Here is a 25,000-nt window from a genome sequence, read left to right as displayed (position 1 = left end):
TATCAACTATGTCTGCTCAGTTTTTCTTCTACCCATGTGCTTTCCCCCACTTATGTTTGTCTATATGTGCATGTGTAAGAGGGAGTTTATAAGGAGTTCATTCAGAGTTTTAATTTGTCAAGTTGACTCAATTTAGTTAGTTGTTTATTTTGTAGCTAGAATCTAATCACCTTTAATAAGTAATGATTTCTCGTTAAGTACAGAAACCTAGTCCATGCTTTCTATCAATCTAGATCTGAAAATGAGGTGATTTGGGGATTTTGCATGTTTCTTTTAAAAGATGGTTTTAACTTTTGTCACAATTCCAGGAATAGCAGAACTTGATTTCCAACACACTCTCAGCTTCCCTGGTCAAGCTGTTCCGGCTACAGGTACAACACTAGCATCTTTGACAACGAAGAAAATCTCCCAGATCTGTCCTGAACACACAAAACAGGACAATTACTGCTCCATCTGTCTACTCTCAATTATCAGTAAAGTGATGGAAGGTGTCATCAACAGTGCTACCCAGCAGCACCTGCTCAACAATAACTTGCTCAGTGACACCCAATTTTGGTTCCACCAGGGCCACTCAGCACCTGATCTCATTATAGCCTTTGTTCAAACATGAATAAAAGAGCTGAATTCCAGAAGTGAGGCAATAGACCATGCTCAGGGCATCAAGGCTGCATTTGGCTGCGCAGCATCAAGGAGCCCTCGGAAAACTGGAATCAATAGGTATCAGGAGGAAAGCTCTCCACTGGTTAGAATAATAGCTGGTACATAAGAAACATAAGAAGATGGTCGTGGTTGTTGGAGTTTCAGGACATCTCAGCAGGAGTTCCTTAGGTAGGCCCAAACATCTTCAGCTGCTTCATCAATGACCTTACTTCTGTCACAATGTTCAGTAGCATTCACATTGAAGCAGTCCATATTCAAATGCAGCAAAAGGCAGACAATATCCAGGCTTGGGCAAAAAGTGTCAAGTAACATTCACACCACACAAATTCCAGGCAATAACCATCACCAGCAAGAGACAATCTAACCATCAACCCTTGATATTCATTGGCATTACCATCACTGAATTTCCTCGCTATCAACATCCTGGACTAATTGTCGATCTGAAATGGAATTGAACTCACCATTTACAACAAAAGAACATAAGAAATATGAGCAGGAGTAGGCCATCTGGCCCATCAAGCCTGCTCTGCCATTCAATAAGATCATGGCTGATTTATTTGTGAACTCAATTCCACTTACCCATCCTCACATCATAACCCTTAATTCCTTTACTGTTCAAAGATCAATCTATCTTTGTCTCAAAAACATTCAACGAGGTAGCCTCAACTGCTTCTCTGGGCAGGGAGTTCCACAAATTCACAACCCTTTGGTGAAGAGGTTCTTCCTCAGCTCAGTCTTAAATCTACTCCCTTTTATTATGAGGCTGTGCTCCTTAGTTTTAGTTTCACCTGCCAGTGGAAACAAACTCCCTGCTTCTACCTTATAAAATTATGAAGGGAATAAGTAAGATTCTACTACTTCCATAATTTTACATGTTTCTATAAGATCCCCCCATCATCCTTCTAAATTTCAATGAGTATCGTCCCAGTCTACTCAATCTCTCCTCAAGCCAACCCTCTCAACTCCGGAATCAACCTTGTGGACCTCCTCTGCACCCCCTCCAGTGCTAGAGCATCCTTTCTCAAGTAAGGAGACCAAAACTGTGCACAGAACTCCAGGGTGTGGCCTTACCAGCACCCTACACAGCTGCAGCATAACCTCCCTGTTTTTAAACTCTATCCCTCTCACAATGAAGGCCAATATACCATTTGCAAAACAGTGGCTATAACAGCAGGTCAGAGGCTGGGGCTACTGTGGCAAGTAACTTACTTCCTGATTCCCTATCCACCATCTGCAAGGCACAAGTCAGGACTATGGTGGAATTCTTCCCCTCCAACCTGGATGGGTGCAGCTCTAACAACACTCAAGAAGCTTGACACCATCCAAGACAAATCACCCTGCTTAATTGGCACCACACCCAAAAACATCTTCTACTTCCTTGGTGAAGGGAGCAATGTGCACTTTTTACAAGATGAACTGCAAAAATTCACAATACAACACAGTCCAAATGCAGAACCACTTCCATCTAGAAGGACAAGGGCAGCAGATACATGGGAATACCACCACCTGCAAGTTCCCCTCCAAGCTACTCACCATCCAGACATGGAAATATACCATTATTGCTTCAATGTTGTTGGGTCAAAATCCTTAATGGCCCTCCCTACCAGAATTGTGGGTCTACCAACATGGACTGCAGCAAGAAGGCATTTCACCATGACTGTCTCAAGGGTAGGTAGGGATGGTCAATAACTTCTAGTCCAGCCATTGATGCACAAATCCCATGAGTAAATAAAACAAAATGTTGTGCAGTAGAGAGTGGGAGTAAGCCATTGAGATAGAGACCGCGATCAACATCCTGGAGTTATTACTATCCTGGACCGTGTTAAGCAGCAGAGCAGGCATAATGGGCCAAATAGCCTATTTCTGCTCCACTTTTTGATATTTTTAACCAAGCAGCTTTCGTTCCTGCTTTCCAGAGATTAGGATTCTCTCAGCTGACATTTGACAGCCACAGAATGCTTCATAATGATATAGCTTTTTAAAAAAAAATCCCTTACAAGATGTGGATATCCCTAGTAGGAGCAAATTACTGCAGATGCTGGAATATGTACTAAAAACAGCAAATGCTGGTGATCACAGTCGGTCAGACAGCATCCATGGAGAGAGAGCAAGCTAACGTTTCGAGTCTACATGACTCTTCATCTAGACTCGAAACGTTAGCTTGCTCTCTTTCTGTGGATGTTGACTGACCTGCTGTGATTTCCAGCATTCGTTGTTTTAATGTGGGCATCCCTGGCTGGGCCATCTTTTATTCCCCATCTCTAACTACATACAGGGTAGTTAAAAATCAATTCCAGATTTTTACTGAAAAATAAAATTTTAAAAATCCCATCCGGCATGATGAGACTTGAACTCATGTCACCTGCGCATGATGCTGAAGGGTTCTGGATTACTAAACTGGATTACTACGCCGCCACCTCCCTGATGTCATGGGCATGTGATGACCATGTAGAATCATTGTGAGCCCTCAGGGTAACTTCTTCAGCCTGAGCTGATGGATGCATCTGGGCTCCTGGAAGAGGGGCACTGGTGTGGAAGGGCACCTCTGGATGTCTTGAGATGATAATCATTGAGTACCTGTTTGCCACTCCTTCTGCCTGTCAGTGCACTACGGCACCACTTCAGGGATGTGGCATCTAGAGGGTGGTCAAGGTCCCTCAGCCCTGTCTCAATGAGCCAATGAATGAAGCAATGAACCAATCAATGAGCACCTCTCCAGCAGAAAGTGGACCTGTGGAAATAGGTCCGCAGGCTGGAGCTCTACCTCTGCTGGCCCTTGTTTGGACCAGTGTTCCTAAGGCTGTAGAGAGAGACATAAATAGTTGTTAGAAATGCAATATGCCATCATTTCCCAAGGTTTCATTCAGACTTGTTGATTGCGGGGCAGTTGGTATGACCTACCTGGAAGCTTTCTTACTGGATGACTGGCCATATCCAATCTCTCCTTCAGCACAAGCACACCCACCTTGCTCACTTGTCAGCTCAATGGCCTGACCCTTGAAGTGGATGAGTAGACTTTTATCAGGCAAGCCCGGCTTTGCCTGCAGAGACCTACACTCATTGTGAATATTCTTCAGGACAAAAGCATTCAGAGAAATAGCTATGTGAATACCTTAACTGTACCGATAGATACTGAGACAGATTTGAATCCCCAGAACTGTGTTTGGCTGTGTGCATTATTAATGAGAAGAATGCAGCATGAGGGAAGTTAAAAGTTAAGTGAAAGGTTATTCAGTGTGGCCGAAGAGTTGGAAGTTGCTTGAGGTCAGTAAAGCTTTACAGGATGTGTCCTAAATGTTTATGTGAGGTATTCATCCTGAAGCCACATTTCATGGTGGTGTCATGCAAGCTTTCGGTGAGAAGTGATGCAATGTGTGTAATCTCCTGATGAAAGGCCAATGGTGCATGAGCTGCTGAGTGTTGTCACTCCTTTTACGTTTTAAGTATGAACCCTGGCAGATGGGAGAGAGGCAGCATCACTGAGCTTCAAGTGGTACAACACAGTCGAATGAAATGATAAAAATTGTTGCCGGCTCATATCTATGGCTTATCACTGAATATAATTTGGCTCAAGTTACTGTGAATTGACAGTTTCATTCAGTAGGACCAATGGGATATCTTGGCTAGCAGAGGAAATGTTGCAGGTGTGGTGATACGGTGACTCAGTGGTTAGCACTGCTGCCTCACAGTGCCAGGGACCTGTGTTTTATTCGAGCCTTGGGAAACTGTCTGTGTCGACCCTATGTCTATGTTGGTTTCCTCCCATGGTCCAAAGATGAGCAGGTTAGGAGGTTTGGGCATGCTAAATTGCCCATAATGTCCAGGGATGTGCAGACTGGGTGGATTGGCAATGACAAATGCAAGGGTACAGGGATAGGTTGGGGGTAAGTGCTGTTCGGAAGATTGGTGTGGACTCGATGGGCCGAATGGCTTGCTTCCATACTGTAGGGATTTTTTTGATTCTCAGACCATGTTCATGTCTAGGGAATGACGTGCTACTTTGTATCTATGTCAACCTACACTTTAACTGGGAGAGCATGATGTTGCAGAAAATCAAGATCGTTCTCAAATTCCCACAATTACTTCTACGACCCATCATTGATAATCCACAGTTAAAATGGAACAAGCTGAAGGAGGAAACATGGCAAAGAGACCAGCAGACATCTGAGTTACATTTATGCCACCTGCCATTGTTTTCAATAACCAAATAGGGAATATTTTCACCTTCCACAACCCTTTAAATGGAAAGAACTATCGATCAATAATTTAATGTGAATGTAGCTATATTTTTCTAAGAGCAACACCCTCAAAAAGATATTTGTCATAGTTGGTGATATAAGTGAAATCTGTTATCAGTTATAGTAGGAACTGCAGATGCTGGAGAATCCGAGACAACAAGGTGCAGGGCTGGATGAACACAGCAGGCCAAGCAGGCTTCATCAGAAATGATGAAGGGTCTAGGCCCGAAACGTCAGCCTTTCTGCTCCTCTGATGCTGCTTGGCCTGCTGTGTTCATCCAGCCCTGCACCTTGTTGTCTCTGTTATCAGTTAATTGTCCAAATTAATTGATTTCAAGAGCAGCCAAAAATGTCTAATTCTACTTACATAGCAAGACAATTTCTGACTTACCTGCCTTCGGCTTTTCAAGATCTGGCCAAAGAAGACTGCCTTGTTCCCTGGATTTTGTCTTGGGATTCCAGCGCCTGTGTCCATTGGCGTTCTAAGCCCAAACTTAGAACAGTAACCTGGCAGTGACCTTCTCTGAATTGGTTATAAATAGCCAAATGGTGGCACAAAGAAGCCCCTCAGATGAGAAAAAGCGGCAATACGCTGCTTCAAGTAATGCAGAAAGAGGACATTTCTATCTTGAGATGCCTTCTTAGGAACTTTAAAAAACATAAAATAAAAATTGGCAGCATCAGCCAACCACTAGAAGTGAAGCCTATGATTGTTTAATATACTGGTGTCTGTATGCTGAATTAGGCATCAAAATACTCTGATTTACAAAGGTTTTGTTGTAAATTTATAGTATAATATGAACATCAGTTTCCACCTTTCCCTTTTGGACCCTTTCCTTGTCCAGTGGTCTCCCATGGTGGGGGGAGGTGGGGGGTCCGGTTGTTGGTGGTGGTGGCTAATATTCCACTCTAGCTTTGAGGCTCACCCACTTGCTCATATCAGAACAGGCTAGCCAATAACTCAGCTCTTTTTGCTTTGAAAGAGCCATCACAAAAGCACCCATTTGACTAACTAAACAAAGAATAAATTATAAGCACTACCTATAAGGGGTAGTCTAACAGTAATTAAATGAGAGAAGGATACTTCAGCTCTTAGATATTTTCTATTAACCTGTTCTGAGATGTTATTACACACCTCTGGATCAACTGGGACTTGAACTAAGGCCGACATATGACAGTAATATTGTGCCACAGGAGCCCGAGACACTCATCCCTCAGATATTTTAAATCAACCTGTTCAGCAATGTTATGACACACCTCTGGAGCTGGTTGGACTTGAACCCATGTCTTAAAATCCATTGAGCATGACCTACTCTGAATCAACTCTGGAGCTGATCTATTCAGGCCTAAAAGGGACTTGCACTTCTAACTATGACATAGACGGCCTCTGGCTGGGCAAGTGTGTGGGCCTCAAAGCCTGGCTGGAGTATTAGCCACCTCCCCATTCTGCTGCTGGGTGGCCATTTCCAGGCAGCTGGTCTCAGTGGTAGAGTGAACCTTCAAGCTGACTAGAAAATTTCAGTTGGCCTCTGTTAAGTGATCTTAATTGGCTACCTACTGCTTGTAGGGCTCTGTTGTGAATTCCTGCCTTCAGAAAATTGTCTGTGGATGAAAAGGTGCCAGGAAACCAGTATTTTACTTCAACGTTGACTGTGCTCGCTTGACATTGACATTATATGAATAGAACTCAAATTAGCGTTTTGATTGTTAGCTAGGAGAAGTGCTGGCCTTCACCTAACCTTCAATGACACAAAAGATTTTGAAATAAAGAAAACTAAATTCCTAAACTAAATAGATTTTCACGTGAATAGAGCTCATTTTTTGTGGTGATCAGCTTGTGCATTCATGTTAAGTACACAAGAGTTGACAGGCGTAAATAAATGCAGGAGAAAAGGAAATCACAAATTGAATTGATGATATAATACCTGACATACGCAGATTATTGTCTGTACATAATTTATATCTTGCACACACTCAAGCATATTTTACCTCTTTCAGCCCAGCCCCGCACAGAATGACAGGAACACAATACTTCGCTATGTAAGTTAGTACTCATACTCATTTTAAACTGCAGTATTTTAAAGTTCTCTATAATTACACCTTCATCCTGGAAACATTCTGAAGTATATAAATTGCATTGGAAACTGAGAAGCCTCAAATGTCTAGTCAAGAGATAATTGGATTATGAATTCCAAAACTGGATTTATCACTAATGGGAACAGATAGCCTCAAATAGAATCACCTAAGTAATAGCTTAATGGATTTTATAAACTTGCCGATATTAGGCTGCCCTTAATTTGGTTGTTTAGGCAATGACCTAAAGGTTTTGTTAGTTTGTAATCAGATGCTATTTTAATAATCCCACGTTTTGAAAATTCTGAAGGTGTCATCTGCAACAGTGATGAAACATGGATTTTGTTTGATCTTCTTACTTTGAATTTTCATCTTATTTTAATATTCTTGATGACCACGTAAAACCAATTTTGGCATTTCTCGAAAAGCATACAAGTGTTAAAAAAAGACATTCAATGAAATGTTAAACTAATCAAATGAATGGAAATGAAAGAAAGAATAAAATATGAATAAAATGTAAGATAAATCACCTTAATATCAGAAACATGAAACATATGTTCAAAATAGATAGTGTCTGTTCAGAAATATGAATTTAAGTCATAGTTATGTACTTATTTTAATCCATTCCAGGGATATAGGCATTGCCGGATAGGCCTGCATTTATTATCTGTCTGAAATTCCTCCCAAGAAGGTGGTAGTGAGTTGCCATCTTGAATCGCTGCAGTCCTTGGGTAGAAAAACTCACAGTGCTGTTTTGGTACTGAGATCTTGACCCAACAATGGTGAAGGAATGGCAATATTGCCCCAAGTCAGGATGATGAGTAGCTTGGAGGGGAATTTGCAAGAGGTGGTGTTCAAATCTGCTGCTCTCGGCCTTCTAAATAGTAGAGGTCACAGGTTTGCAAGGTATTGTCAAAGTAGACTGGGCGAGTTGCTGCAGTGCATCTTGTAGATGGCAAACACTGCTGCCAGTCTGTGTCAGTGGTGGAGGAGTGCATGTTCAAGGTCATGAATGCGATGCCAGTCAAGCAGGCTGCTTTGTCCTAAATAGTGTCAAGCTATTCGAGTGTAGTTAGAGCTGCTCCTATCGGGCAAGTGTACAGTTTTCCGTCACAATCCTGGCTTGTACCTTGTTGGTGGTAGATAGACTTGGGGAGACAGGAGGTGAATTATTTGCTGCAGAATTCCTAGCCTCCTATCTTCACTTGTAGCCATGGTATTTGTATGGCTGCTCTGGTTCAATTTCTGGTCATTGGTAACATTTAGAGTGTTAATAGTGAGGGATTCGGTGATGGTAATACCATTGAATGAAAGGGGCAATAGTTAGACTTTCTCTTGTTGGAGATTATCATTGTCTGGACTGTGTGTTGCACAAATAGAGTCATAGAGTCATACAGCACAGAAACAGATCCTTCAGTGCAACCAGTCCATGCCGACCATAATCACAAACTAAACTAGTCTAACCTGCTTGCAGTTGGCCTATATCCCTCCAAATATTTCTTATTCATGAACCTATCCAAATGTCTTTTAAACATTGTAACTGTACCCACATTCACCACTTCCCCTGAAGTTCATTCCACACGTGAACAACCCTATCTAAAAAAGTTGACCCTCGCATCTTTTTAAAATCTTTCTCCTTTCACCTTAAAAATACGCCCCTAGTTTAGAAATTCCCTACCCTAGGGAAAATACACCTGCCATTCACCTTATCTGTACATGCTATGATTTTACAAACTCCTATAAGGTCACCCATCAACGACCTATGCTCCAGTGAGAAAAGTCCCAAAAAATGTTAATCAATTTTAGTCAGTTATAAACTAATCAAAGAATGAAGGAATTTCAATAGTATTAGTGACAGGTTGCGTTAACAATGTATAATTGATTTGTAAGGCCAGATTTGAAATTTTGAGATAAATTGTATGAATTAATTCTTCTTTCACAAAACTGTAAATGACGGGATTGTATATTAGGACTTCATTTTAAAGTGCTCAATCCAATGATGTATTTCTGTAAGAGATGAATACTACAAGCCAACATTGACATAGATGAAAAACAATTCTCTGGGACAGCTTCTGGGGCTCAATGTTGAGATCGACAATTTCAGAGAATGACTCTGACTCAATTTTTCTTATATCGCACATTCTCCTGGCTGTGTCTTTTTTGTGCTTTGTTGGCTTTGCTGTCAGCAGAGTAGACTCATTTTCTTCTTTTCACAGCTCACATTTATATCTATTTTAAAAACCTAAATATTTTTTACCATCATTATCACTGCCATTGTCTTTTGCCCTGGGCACTCTCAAAATCTGTTCCACTTGCCTCTCCGCCCCCTCTGTTAACAACATTAAAAAACACCATTTTGTAGCTCCCTTCAGATCTGAAAAAAAGTCATATTGGGACTTGAGTTTCTCCAGCACTTTCTGTTTTAGTTCTTTGGAATCAACAGGCCTGAATTATTCATCGATTTCTCACCCATTTTCAGGAAGCTTCTGAGAGAAATGGGTAAACCCAGGAAATAGAACCAGGATACAACTTGCTAAATTCGTCAACTTCTGAAACATCAACTTTCCTGCTCCTCTGATGCTGTGTTCCTCCAGCTCCACACTGTGTTATCTCTGACTCCAGCATCGGCAGTTCTTACTATCTCCAAAGGAACTGTAATGATTGGCAAAATCTTCCAAGAGGTGACACACTGAACATAATTAGCACCTCTTAACTGGAACGTCCACATCTCCATGCTCTTGCCCGATTTAAGTTCGAGGTGGAAAAGCTCAAGTGCTGGCTTCCTCCCCTCACTGCCAACTAAGGCCCTTAAGTGAGCATTTGATGACTTCTAAGGCCTCATCCTGCCTGGACTGCAATTATTTCAGGTCCAGGTGGGGCAAGAAAGAGTCAGCCAAGTCAGGTAGTTAATTGGTGTGAGTAACCTGTTAGTTTTGAGGGGAAAGTCCCTTGATCTGCACTAATCCGTAGACAATCGAGGGATTGGGTGAAAGGTGGCTATTGAGACCCACACCACTGTTTTTGCACATGATTGCCCTGTCCCAGTCTGCCTGTAGTACCCACAGAAAATGAACACCCCCACCCCCCTGCGAACAACGCTTACCTTTCCTGTGGGTAATCCTTCTTCCTGGGCGTCTAAGGGTTGTTGAGCTGGTAGCAGCCTTGGCATCTACTGCCAAACTCTGATTGGCCAGAAGCTGTTGATAGCTTAGATTTCATTCTCCTGGGACCTAATTCTGCCAGACGGCCCAACAGCCACCAAAAACCTGCCTGATTACCAGAGATCCAATTGGATTTTCTCATCTTCATCTGCCACGGATTTCCCTCCTGGGAACACTCCTAACTTCAGGTTTAATTCAGGTAATGTGTCTATTAAGCTCAAAAACAGCTGGCTCTCAAACAGATAAAGAAATAAATTCCAGAAAAAAAGAAACTCGTATTGAACTGAACATTTTGGCACTTTTCTGATATGTTGAGTAGACTTAACGCCAATATTTCAGAGCTGAGTATATCAGGACAGTGCTACTTTCTCTGAGTTTGCCCAGTTTTAATATAATGTGCAGGAAGAAGAAATTTAAAAATAAACAACCTCATGGACAAAAATACGCTCTTGTCATTTTTCTTTAATTTGCCCATGGGGAAATGTTGACTACCTTGCAGCAGTTTAACATGTACTTGGCTAATCCATGGTCGAATAATTTATATTTGTATGTCTTAGTGGGCCAGCAAGGGATTTATCAACTGAGCCTCATCCTGTCCTTGCCTATGACCCACACATGTGATGTTCTAACAAATGACATGATAGAGAACTAGATTGAGAATCCTGGCCAAGATTCCATTCCCAATTGTTTGGTATGAAGAAAAAAAAAGTATATATTTAATACCACCTTAACTGAGATGAACTTCATCTGAAATCTGGTTACTTCTTGGTCTGTATTCTGGGTCAGCTCTGTTATACAACTTTCTCAATTTTTAACTGTTGTCTCAATTTTTCAAATTTTTCCTTAGTTCACGTGTTTTACCTGCTTTTTCTGTGCAATAGCTTTTGTGAGAATTTCAGAAGCAATTTGAAAACCTACTAAAAGTACAAATATTATCCAACATGTTGTAAAATTAGAAAATTCTGGACATATGTAACAAGGTGTCAGAATCTGGTGGAGGAAGTCAAGTTAGTGTTTTGATACATCCTTTCTAGGTGTTGGATTGAAGCACCCTGGGATTACTCAAGAGAATGTAACATGCAGTAATGCAGTATCATTTGCTGATGGAAAGCTAAGTCACATTAGCTGAATGGGCTCACTTATCTGTACTTAACTTTGCAAACTCCCTGAAGGTTCCGTGAAAGACCCAAGTTGAACTGATAATCTTTGTGTCTTAGCTGTTGAATCATATTACAGATTTCTTTTTAGCTTTTAGTGAAGAAAATGTGCTGGTTGTGTTTTTAAAGCTTTCAACATTTTACGGTTACATTAGCTGAGAGATTTTACAGCACCGAATCTTTAGAAATAATCTGTCACACAGTAATCCAGCTAAATAATAATTAAATGAATGTCAGTGGCAGACATAGCAATCCCTAAAGATACAGTAAGAAGATATGGATAAAGTTTTTACTTTTGTTTCTTGTCCTTGCAGTTAAACAGACCTAAGCTCACTTGTTTTGGGTGGGAGCTACAGGTGGGATATAAAAGAAATAATGTAATCTCATCATCATTCTTTTAAGCCCAGAGTTACTTTTGAAGCCTAAAGCATAGCAACAGGAAACATAGCAACAAAATTGTTATATTATCATATTAAGTAGGGATTATATCAGCAATCCATAACAGTATCTTTTTACAACAAGATTTAACTACCTCATTGCTGCATTCTCTGAAAATCTCAAACTGACTTTGGTTTGATTAGTTTTCTGAAGATTTCATATTATTTAGAAAATTTGCATGAATTGGCTTCACCACATATTAAGGGGAAGTAGCCACTATAGTCCAACTAGGCAGTAGGGCTGCTCTCTCATTAGAGATATATGTCTGATGGCGCATTAACCTGAGGATCACCATGCCACAGGAGAAGGAAGAGGCTGAGAAGGAGAGTACTTCATGTTAACCCCAGCCGGTGCTGGAATTGAACTTGTGTTATTGCTGAAACTGAAAAAACTGAGGATGCTGTAAATCCAAACAAAAACTAAAATTGCTGGAAAAGCTCAGCAGGTTTGGCAGCTTCTGTGGAAAGAAATCAGAGTTAATGTTTCAGGTTGAGTGACCCTTCTTTGAAACAGTTCTGAGGAAAGGTCACTCAACCCAAAACGTTAACTTTGATTTCTCGCCTCAGATGCTGCCAGATCTGTTGAGCTTTTCCAGCAATTTCTGTTTCTGTGATGTTGTTGGTTGGCTCAGTTGGCTGTATAGCTGGCTTGTAATGTAAAGACATGCAACTGCATGGGTTCAATTCCTGCACCATCTGAAGTTAAGGGCTCAATAAAGGGCTCTCTGTCCCAATGTCTGAGTTTTTGAGACCCTTAGATTAAATTACCACCAGCTGCCTCTCTCTAATGACAGCAGCCCTATAGCTAATAATTAGTAATGCTGGGTAATTAGAATGTAAAATGGAACTAAGAGTAACAAGCTGTGTTTTTGTGGCAGCTTTAATATGGTAAAACATCCCAATATGCTTCTCTGATGCATTATTGAACAAATTTGACACCAGGCCACATAACTATTAGGGAAGATGAAAACTTTCTCTAAAGCTCTCAGTGGAGCATTTAAGGGCTATCTAAAAGGAAGACAGAGTAATACAGAAGAGGTGAGGCCCAGGGCTCAGGCTTAGGAACTGATGGTGCAGCATTAAAACTTGGGGATGCTCAACCAGAATTTGAGGAACACAGATATCTTAGATGATTACTGATAAATCAGGAGTGCAATCATGGAAAGATTCAGAATAAGGATGAGAGTTTGACAATCTGCCTTGCTTAAATGGGAGCTAATGAAACAAGCGCAAATATCTTGTATAAATGAGACTTGGTACAAGACAGGCAATGATCAGCAGAGATAGTAGGAACTGCAGATGCTGGAGAATCTGAGATAACAAGGTGTAGAGCTGGATGAACACAGCAGGCCAGGCAGCATCAGAGGAGCAGGAAAGCTGACGTTTCGGGCCTAGACCCTTCTTCTTTCTGAAAGACATGTGTTTAAAGCATTAGGGATTAGGTTCTTTCATAAGGTAAAGATCAAATGAGAATGAATATATAAAGAACATACAGAATAAAAATATGAATAAACAAGAAAATCTTCCTCTTCTGTTTCACTGGCCACTTCTGGTTTGCACTATATGCTCACAAGGCATGTTCTGTTTGTTAAGTTTCTTGCTAAACTGAATTGACTTTGAATTATAAAAAGTTGGCTAGTTGCAAGATTAAGCTGCTTAATTAAGAGGTTTGGAATAGCGAAAGAAAAGTACTAGTTTGGGCAAAGTTTCATCCTGATGACACTATGAAAACAATTTAATTCCATTCATGTACTTGCTGCTTCACCTGTCAATCTGAAGAGGCAGTTATAAGTATTAAAAACATTGGGCAGAGTCTAAGAGAGGTCTGAGCAACAAGGGCTATGATAGGAATTTTGGCAGGATCAGGTGAAAAGTCTGGTGAAGTCCATCTCATTGTCGGGAGCAATCCTATCCATTGTTAATGCTTTTCACAAGCAGCGTGACAGGTTTCTCGCTAGTCATTGGCAAGTAGCCAAATGAGGGGGATTATTGGTTATTAAGCACCTTGTTGATGGCCCAGCTCAACTCATTAATTCAGTTTCCTAATTTACCAAGCTCACCACATAATCTAGACACTGAGAAAACTCGACATAGAAACTAGGGTGAGTACCTGGTGAATTCAGCTTGCAGTTTGTGATGAATGATTCCCAACTGTGTACTCACGGACGCCGATCTAGCTAATGGACTGGACTGGGTGATATCTGCAACCTCTTCGTTGTACGCACTCTATCTAAGCCTACCTGGATAATTAAAGCATCTCTGCCTTGCATTGCCTTGCCTTGCTTTTATGCACTTTAAGAACTTGTCTTGGATGTTAGCAGACCTCAGTCAAGTCAAGGATGTAGCTTTCGGTCAGGAGGTCCCATTAATGCCAGCCATTACATGGCAGTCATCTATCGCAGTCCAGAAGCTTGGAAATGATCACTCAGCTGCTCAGGATGGACTGACTCAGGATACTGTCCGCTTAAGGGCTGAGGAGCTGAATACTAGCAGCCTGTCCTGGATCTTTCTACTCTATTTCGAGGTTGTTTTCCTTGTGGTATGTGACAGAGGCAGGTATTAAGGGAGATGAAAGTGGGTGGCACAGCTTATTTTTGCTGTACTTGAGGTGAACCAAGTGAGTGATGGGCAGCACCGAGGGCACGCAGGGTTAGTGGTGTCAGGGGTTGGGGTGGGTGACAACAAGTGAGGAAAGATGTTGCAGGCAATAGTGAGAGTGGTAGAGCATGAACCTTAGTGTGAAGTGGATACAGTAGCAATGATAGAGTGTGTGTGGTATCAGAGACAATGTGGTGGCATTTACTCTGGCAGAGTGGACAAGGCTATTTACCATGTTCCTACAGCATTCCTCCCAACAAAGTGGCAACCATGGGTCAGGTTGGCATAGTCTGGTGTCAGGGCCTCCACAGCTGGTATTGGGGGAAGAGGAAGATACCCCTCTGTACCTCCCCCTGCAGCAGGACCTCTAGGTCTCTGCTTGTACAATGGGATGCCAATTCCTTTTTGTCTGCCATGGCCGGAGCAAATGTCAAGAACCAAGCACAGCAGCTCCAGACTTTTTCCAGGACACTACGAGCTTTTGAAGATGGCGTGGGTGTGAGGCATGCTGGTGAATTCTGAGATGTCACATACTGAGTGACAAGTTGTTCTGGAAATGACCCAGGTTCAATTCTAGCATTGAGTAACCGTCTGTGGGAGCTTGCACGTTCTCCCTGTGTCTGTGGGGGTTTCTGCTGGTTGCTCCAATTTCTGCTACAGTCCAAAAGTGTGCAGGCTAGGTGGATTAGGTATGAGAAATGCAGGAATACGGGGATAGGGTAGTGGGCTGAGTTTGGGTGGGAGAGTTGATGCAGATTTGATGGGCCAAACTGCCTCTTTCTGCACTATAGGGATTCATTTATTCTTTGAAGCAGCACAGTGGTTAGCACTGCTGCCTCACTGCGCCAGGAACCTGGGTTCAATTCCAGCCTCGGGCAACTGTCTGTGTGGAGTTCGTACATTCTCCCCGTGTCTGTGTGGGTTTCCTCTGGGTGATGCAGTTTCCTCCCACAGTCCAAAGATGTGCAGGCAAGAACCACTGGCTAAGCTAAATTACCTGTAGTGTCCAGGGATAAGCAGGCTAGGTGGCTCAGCCACGGGAAATGCAGGGCTAGGGGGATAGGATGGATTTGGGTGGGATGTTCTTTGGAGGGTCAGTGTAGACTCAATAGGCCAAATGCCCTGTTTCCACGGTGTAGGGATTCTATGAATGGTACATGGTAAGATGGGGCCAGATTCAGACATGAGTGATACCATGGGGACGGAGTAAGCAGTTTACGAGGTGAGTTTGGTATAATAGGACAAGAAAACTGGCTAGAATTGTAGTAGAAATCCTTCTAAAAATCCCAACATACCTTGGAATTCACTAATAACAATTAAGGTTCAACCCATTACATTCACCTTTGAAGCATCCCTCATTTGCACCTCTGATAAGTGGAAACACAAGAAAATGTGGTAGGAGAGGTTTTGAGAATAATGATCTGAGTGGGCATAGTCAACATGGATTTGCAAATGGGAAGTTGTGTTTGACAAATTTGTTGGAGTCTTTTAAAGATATTTCTTGCGAAATTGATAAAGGAGCGATGATGAACACAGTATACTTTTCCTGAGTGGAATGTTAAAATCTGCCCCCAGTGCTAAAAGTCAACACTGGTAGATATAACCTACCATGTGCTCTCTCTCTGGGACATTGTAGAACTTTGCTCAAGCCAAGCAGCTTGCAGAGACTGTATATCACTGAAAGACCCTTCACCTTTCCTCATGCTGTCAGTCTAAGTTTTACGAGTTCAGCAACAGCATTCAGCCAGTAAGTTAGATTGCAGTTTCAGTGCAAACTGCTAAACTTGTATAGAATACCTTTCTGCGGAAAAGCTCTTTGTTTCAATTTGGCAATGCTGTGTGATGCTGAAACACATAGAAATCCTGGATCCTTCCCAATCTAAGCGAGATCCTGATTAACTTTGATCACCGTGGGCCTGCAACATTCTTTGATGTTGTTCCACTTCTCAGGGGTTTTGAAAATTAATTACTTAATACTCATACACCTGTGGGAGACAAACTGGAGGCTTATGGAAAGTGACAGCTTTCAAAAAAAAGAAGTTACCAATGTCTCAGTTTTCATTGCAGCACAAAGAGAAGTCACCCAGTGTCTGATCCATAGGATCATTATAACAAAGGATCATTAGATCATGTAAATATTCATGGAAGATGGGAAATAAAGATATAAAGGCATCCTGATTTTTCTATCAAAGATTGAATGGTTTGATTTATTAATTCAATTTGGAATGTTTGTTTGGTAACAACCTTTATTAAGTGCTCTCTGTGATGTTCGGTGATTGTGCCAGCCCCTCTTGACTACAGTTAACGGCTTTGATTGGCCACTGATGGCAAACTGTGGCCCTGGGTTCCAACATTCCTGCTAAAGTAGGATTGCCTCCTGCTTTCGGTTCAAACCCCAGCTTCTGCCAGCTCAGAAAAGTTCCAGGCTAGTCTGGGAAAGAGACAGGTAATTTCATTTCATAAAGCCCCATGTTTGATGGATAGCAACATACACATACAGCTACATGGAGTTGGTTCATGGAGACTTGGTGAATAGGTTTACTTTCTCCAGAGGACAACAGCATATTTTGTCTATCAAGAGATCATAAAGGATTAGTAGGCTGGGCAGTGCCTCTGCTTTTTACCTTCGCTGGGATCTTGGGAGCCTAAGTACTAAAGAAATATGTGAACTCAGAAAGTTTCCTTTCTGCAACGAAAAGAATGAAATATGTTCCACGTTGCTGGATTCTTCTGCTAAAATTTGAATGATGCTGAATGATTGCAAAGCTACTGGTGACAGTTTGCAAAGATTTCATGGGGTCATGTTTAATGTACACCTATGCGAAAAATTGCATCTCTGTTTCTTTCTGAGGGTCAGACTCCAAAACAAAGAAAGCATGAGTTGGTCAAATTGCTTTGTGAGTTAACTATGCCAAGCAGAGGGATGGTGTACTGTGTAATGCAGAAAATGCATGTGTTAGAGTGAAAATAGGTATAAACAAAGTATGTGAGATACAATTGTCTTCCAATTGCCTGCAGGAACTGTTCTCCTGTGTTCATGGTTAGAAGCAGCATTGCTCTCACCTAAGAAATCCTAGCTACAGGCAAAACAGCAGGATTGTAGGATTTGAATATAAACATGCATTATTTTTTTTTTAAAAATACAGGTTTAAACAGAGGTGAAAGTGAATATATTAAAAATAATGCAAAAGGTAATAAATTATCAATGAAAATGACATGTTTATCACATATTAAAAAGTCTTGGGGCTGGAGTTTAGATTTCTACTGCTGGTTTGTTTGTGGCTGCAACGGTACGTAAAGGACAATGAGTGCACAAGCCACCGACTTCCCACACAGCCATCTCTGAGAATCATAGTGTAGGTGTGGATAAATGGGCAGGCGCTGAAATCCGCTGCTTTCCTGCCACATTGAAACAAGTAATTAAGGGTCCATTGAACTTGTTTCTGGCTTAAGTGAACCAAACAACACCCTGCCCACCTAATCATATTGTTGGTGTTGACAGATGGATGGCTGTGGGTCGCCTGATTTTAAAAAAGGGTGAGAAGGAATAGAGGATACTATATTTGAGCAGGGGGGTTGCTTTTTAGACTGGAGGCCTGTGACCAGTGGTGTGCCATAGGGATCTGTGCTGGGTCCATTGCTTTTTGTCATTTATATAAATGATTTGGATGTGAACATAGGACGTATTGTTAGTAAGTTTGCTGATCACACCAAGTGGACAGCGAAGAAGGCTATCACAGAGTACAAGGGGACCTTGATCAGATGGACCAATAGGCTTAGGAGTAACAGATAGAGTTTAATTTAGTTAAATGTGAGATACTGGAAAGGCATATCAGGGCAGGACGTATACACTTAATGGTAAGGTCCTGGGGAGCATTGCTGAACAAAGACACCTTGGAGTGCAGGCTCATAGTTAATTGAAAGTGGAGTCCCAAGTAGACAGGATAGTGAAGAAGGCATTTGGTATGCTTGCCTTTATTGGTCAGTGCTTTGAATATAGGTGTTGGGAGGTCATGCTGTGGTTGTACAGGACATTGGTTAGGCCACTTTTGGAATACTGTGTGTAATTTTAGTCTCTCTGCTATAGGAGGGATGTTGTGAAACTTGAAATGGTTCAGAAAAGATTTACAAGAATGTTGCCAGGATTGGAGGCTTTGAGCTGTAGAGAGAGACTAAATAGGCTGGGGCTATTTTCCCTGGAGCATCAGAGGCTGAGGGGTGACCTTATAGAGGTTTATAAAACCATGAGGGGCATAGATAGGGTGAACAATCAAGGTCTTTTCCCTGAGGTGGGGAAGTCCAAAACTAGAGGGCATAGGTTTAAGGTGAGAGGCGAAAGATTTAGAAGGGACATAAGAGGCAACTTTTTCACACAGAGAATGGTGTGCATATGGAATGAGCTGCCAGAGGAAGTGTTGGAGGCAGGTCCAATTATAACATTTAAAAGGCATCTGGATGAACAGAGGGGTTTAGAGAGATTTGGGCCAATGCTGGTGAATGGGACTAGATTAATTTAGGATATCTGGTCGGCATGGACGAGTGAGACCAAAAGGTCTGTTTCCATGATGTACATCTCTATGACTCTATGACGCTATGGTGCCATTTGCTCATGGGACCTTCTCCATAAATGATCATAACCCCCTTCCTTTCTCCTCAACTGGAGGTTAAAGCCTACAACTCCACCTCTCTTGCATCTTTTCCTAAGATCTTTAAACTGTTCCCGCCCAATGCTGCAACTTTCCTAGGTCCAGGAATCCGTTAGGGCCTTTCTTTTAGGACTGATTATAGCCTCAAGTGCATCCACATCCAAGCTCTGATGTTGCCAGTGTTCTTTGAATTGCCAATCTGATTGAGTGGCGACTCCAGAGGTTGGGAATTGCTCTTTAATGAGGGGTGGAAGTCCCTCTCTGCATGAACAAATCCATCTACAGCATGTTATTGGCTTCTTCAGAACCTTTCAGCTGTCCACTGACTTTAATTCTGCTGATATTTTCCTTCAAGTGTATTCCTGAAGATTAAACTAGTCGCATCCTTCAATGAAAATTTGAGTGGGCAAGTTGTAATGCCAGGGCAACATCCAACCAGGACCAAGTTGAATTCATGCAGTTTGATTCGATTTCCAGTCATCTGTGATCAAAGGTTTCTGCATTCTGCAGCCTCAGAGGTTTTTCAGTTCTACCAGACTCAGTTGTTGTTAGTGATGCGAACACCTTTATTTGCCTTGTTCTAAATTACCCATGTCACATTTTGAACACAATTTCCAAATTTATGTATGTCTCATGTTAATAAATGTTGTTGATCTTTGAGTGGTTTTGGTTAGAGACCCCATGGCATTGATAGTGTACCACATTTAACCAGGGCCGGAAAACCACCAGGCCTTAAGAACTGACAACTCCCAATTAGACGCCATACCAAAAACAGGTAAAGATTTTTCCCCTTTTCAGGTTATATATGAGTTAAGTCTAAAGTCAATCTACCAAGTTGCTGCTGTGCTATGCAAATTTCTTATTACTCCCTCTTTAGTCATTTCTGTTTTAGTCTTGTTATCATCTTTGTTTCATCAATTTTTAATGATTCTTCAAAACGAAAAGAGTGGCCTTTAACTGAAACTAGAAATAATTTGTTGAAACAGTTAAATTATTGAAAAATCTGCCAATTGTGAAATAGTTTGTTCCAGCATTGTCCAGGTAATAATAGGGAGAAGGAATAAAATGTGCCAAAGTTTGATATGATTACCTTCAATAGGAAAAAGAAAAATAATTTTTTTGAATGGTAAAAGCCTTGGAAATGTTTGCATGCAGAAAGACCTAAGTGCCCTTTTATATAAAGCACAGAAAGAGAACGTGTAGGTACAACAACAAACACACAGGACATTAATGAGGCTGAACCTGAACTGTTGTGTGCACTTTGCCTCCTTATGAAGGAATAAGGGTTTTATGTGATTGAAAGGAAGAATTCAAATGCTAAAGTGATCACCACTTTCTTGCACTTAAACTGCTTCTACCAGGCAGGACTTTCAGAGTAACTTTAGTTCACAAGTTCCAATTAAAATAATATTGAAATCTATTGATAAAGTATGATCTCAAATGGCAAAGATTCATCAGGCTCTGCAGATTGAAATTAGAAATGGCCAGAATAAATTGGGTTTAAAGCTAATTTTAGTAGAGTCCAGTTTCTGCCAGCAAGTCAATTTTAAACTGATTCCCCATAACTCATGAGGCAGGAGAGATTTTTAGCCAAAGGTTTTATGAACATCTTGTGCTAACATGTTACATAGTGTATTTACATGTTCTCATCCGGTAGAAATACACTTGTTTTCATTTTCCATGGTGCTTATAAGCTTTGAATGTCTCCTTGTGCCTTTAGATAGTTACCAAAATTGATAATTTCCTTAAGAAATGTTTGTATGTACCATTCAAAGATATAATGAGCTGAAAGTATGAATGTAACGAAGAAATACTTGCCCTAGAAATTCAGTACATGATGGAGCTTAGAACATATAATGGCTGTTTTTAGCTTGTGTATTCATAAACACAATATTCCATAATCCTAGCTCTGAGGAGGGTTCCAAAAATGTTGCAACATCAATGCGATCAGTGAAAATAATTAGTTCCCAATGCTGCAGGTGATTTAGGAACACACCCACTAATGTTATATTTGACATATTCCCTCAATTTCATTATGCTTTAATATTCATTAATCCATCATGAGTACTATGACTAACATATCTGTCAGTTGAGTTTAGTAAAAACATCAGCTATCTTTGATGACTACAACTTGTCTTTCTGGCTCATAAGATTCAGAACTAAGGCCAATATCAGCAAATAAATAAGCTGTGCTTCTACTGTCTTTCTAAGTCTTAACAGCAAAAGAAAACCTCTTCTCTTATTTACATAAACTGTAAAGTATGCTAAAAAATAAAGACTGCAACTTAATTTTACCAGTGTGCACTAGTATGGCATTGTTTCTTATGTGTATATTTTAGTGGCTATGCACAATTCCAGCTGCAGAACACTACACAAAATGTTTAAGAACACAAGCAACCACAGACAACACCTTTCTTAAAAATTCATCTTTGGCATGTGGACATATCAACAACAGTAGCATTTATTGCCCATCCATCAGAATGTGGTGGTGAACTGTCTTCTTGATCGACAGCTGTCCATTTGGTCTAGGTACACCCACAGTGATGATAGAGAGGGAATTCCAGGAATTTTACTCGACAACTAAAAAGAAATGACTATATATTTTCAAGTCAGAAACATGTGATTTGAAAGTAAACTTGCAGATGATGCTGTTCTCATGCACATGCTATCCTAATTTTTCTAGGTTTTCAGAGTCAAGCATTTGAAAAGCACTTTTGGAGAAAACGTGCTGACTCCCTGCTGTGTATTTTATATATGGTACGCACTGCAGCCATGATGCACTGGTGATGAACAAATGAATGTATAAGCTGTTAGAACTGATGACAAATAAGTGTACTGCTTCCTGGACGGTGCCCAGCCTCTTGAATATTGTTGGAAACAGATTATCAATATTTGTGGGGCGTATTCTACCTCATTTCTGTTTTTTCTTTTCATTGTAGATGGCAAATGGATTTTGGGGGTCAGGAGGTGAGTCATCTATTACAGATCATCTTCTCTATGACCTATGCATGTAGTCACAGTATTTTATGTGGTTAGTCCAATTAAGTTTTTGGTCAATGTTGGTCCTCAGGATGTTGATGATACAGTATCCAACAATTCCATTATTGTTGAATGTCAAGGGGGAAGTGGGTCTCTCATGTTGGATATGATCTTTGCCTGGCACTTGTCTGGTACAAATATTACTTGGTCCTTAACAGCTCAAGCCTGAATATTGTTCATGACTTGTTGACTGTGGTGTGGACGATCTCAAAAGTTGTTGTGTCAGGAGCAGGAAACTATGCATTGAGCAGCAAACATTCTCATTTCTGATTTTATGATGGAGGAAAGCTTATTAAGGTAAAACTGCTGAAAATGGTTGGGTCTGGGGTATTACCCTCAGCCACTCCTGTAGAAATATCCGGGTCTGAGATGATTAGCTTCTGACAACTGCAAATGCCTTCCCTTGTATTAAGTATTTTTCCAGTCAGTGGACAATTATTTTCAATTTTATTAGGGTTGATTGATGCAACATTCAGTCAATTGTTACGTTGGTGTTAACTGCAGTCACTGTCTTCAAATCTAGATTTCAGTCTTTTTCCATTTTTTTTTTAATCAAAGACTGCAACGATTTCTGGAGTTAACATGTCCTGACAGAATCCAAACTAAGCTTCACTGAGCACATTACTGGTAAATGCAAGTACAGGTCTACCTTCATAATCCGGCAAACTTGGGCCGGATCTTCGTCAGGTCAAAGACTTGCCAGACCACAGAAGATCCCCTAAATAAAAACCAAAAGAACTGCAGTTGCTGTAAATCAGGAACAAAAACAGAAGTTGCTGGAAATGCTCAGCAGGCTTGGCAGCGTCTGTGATGACAAAATCAGAGTTAAACATGTTAAAATAGCACTGTGTGACATAAAATGAGATGATAAGCAGTTATTTTAGAGAATATAGATGATCCCTTCATGGTCTGATCAATTTTTGAAATCAGCAAGCACTGAAGACTCTTTGGAAAACTGGAATTCTGCCGAATTCTTGCTAGCTGAATATGTCAGATCACAGATTACAGGACGAGAGAGTGCTGGAATATTGAGGAACAGCCCGTACAATGTGAAAGCAGTATCAATGACCTTTCCATCACTTTGTTGATGCTTGAGAGTGGAATGATGTGGTGGTAATTAGTCAAATTGGATTTATCTTTCTTTTTGTGGACAGACAAACTGAAAATTGTATATTAGTGAACTGTTTAGTTATATTCATATAAATAATTGAGTACTCACGTATTCCTATATATAAGAACAGACTAAAACTGTGGTGGTTGGGTTTGGAGATATATGTTTGTAAAATCTGGCTCTGTAAATGAAACCTTATAAGTATAAAGATCAAACTCCAGTTCTATCCTTTAGCAACTAGCTATTTTAAATAGGACACATGCCTGCATAATTTTCCAGTCTGTTAAGTAGATAGTAATGCTGTAGATACTACCATGCTGCTAGTTACATGTTGACATGGAATTGAGCAAATTTTTAAAGCAAACTTACATTACCTTTGGTACAATTTAAAGATAAAAACAATTTAAGATAAGACAAAAATGCAATTACTTCAGAAGCAATGAACTTTACTGTTTATTTCTCTGTCAATTGTTACGCAAAAAAACCCTTTCTAATGGTGACTCAAAATGCAAAGAGGAAGTTAATTTGATTTTTATAACAGAAAAAAATGAACATTGTGGGCACTCACTCCAATGTAAATGTAGTCTGCACTGTACAGATTCATAGATTTCTCAAAATAAACCAGCACTGCTGTTCTGCTTTATAAATGGGTTTACTACAAAATAGACACAATTTTCATCTTTGTTCCTTATAAGCAGCGTCCATGGTAATGAAGCCACTCCCTCTGAAGCTCTCTCTTCAGATCCTTGCTCATGATCTTGTTAGAACGTGCACAAGCAAGTTCCTCACCTATATTATTTATGTTTTTAAACTTTCTGAAACATTTAATAATGTTATCGACACATGGGAAAGAATGTATCCAAATCCCAGAAGTGTACAATATTTTTAAAAATGACAAACCAGTGGATATTGCTAACTCACAGCTTTAGTATCCCTTGTTATTGGCGCCTATTTTATGGATTATAAAAGATGTTTTACACATCCTGTTTATGTAGTACCTATTTGAACAAGCATCTTTATTTTAATGTAAATGATTAGAAATTACTAATATGATAAATGCTATGAATAATTCTCAGGATGGAGCAATTGCAGTTCAAGATCTCCTCCTATATTGTATGTTATATCTAACAAACAGGTCCAGGAGAGTCTGAAATAAAAGAAGCAATTACATTTCCACACCAACCTTAGTGTTTATGAGAAATAAGAATCCTGAATTAAATGCAGTATCATCCAGAAGCTTCCTACCGTAGGTGTCACATCACCACAAGGTTTGAAGCAGTTTAAAAAAGTCTGTTACCACCCTCACAGGGAAAATAGGACAGGGCAATAGAAGTGGCCTCATCACTGACTCCTACATTCTGAGGACATATGTTCAAATATCACTCCCTGTGATTGACAGGACAGAACATGGGGTGTGACTGAACTGGAATTTTTTCCCCATTTCACTCAATTATTCTGGGAAAACTGCATTTTCATCTTCATAACTTAATTAGCAGAGTTTGTAAAATATTTGTCAAGACTTCAGGAAAGTCGTGTTCAGAAGATATGCTAATTTACATAACAGCAAAGAAGTATGATCAATGCAATAGTGAACAAAGTGCTAACTATGTGAAAAGAAACTACACATCTAACTGAAAATAAAAGCCATGCTTGCGTTTTATTAATTAGACACAAGTAGCCTGATCTACAACATGTATGCACCCATTGTAGGTGCATAAGAAACTTTGATGGAAATATCTTGCCCTAAGATGTGAAATTCAGCAAGAAAAGTTTTATTTTAATCCATCTCCCACGCAGAAAGGGTGCAAAAGGTGACCCTGTCAAGTTCCCCTAAGTAGGTTAACTTAAAATAATCTTTGAGATTTTATTTGAATAATTTG

Source organism: Rhincodon typus, chromosome 10 (genome assembly GCF_021869965.1).
Source record: "Rhincodon typus isolate 14 chromosome 10, sRhiTyp1.1, whole genome shotgun sequence".
Lineage (NCBI taxonomy): Eukaryota > Metazoa > Chordata > Chondrichthyes > Orectolobiformes > Rhincodontidae > Rhincodon > Rhincodon typus.
The sequence above is the reverse complement of the archived record's forward strand: the minus strand, read 5'-3'. Positions refer to the sequence as shown.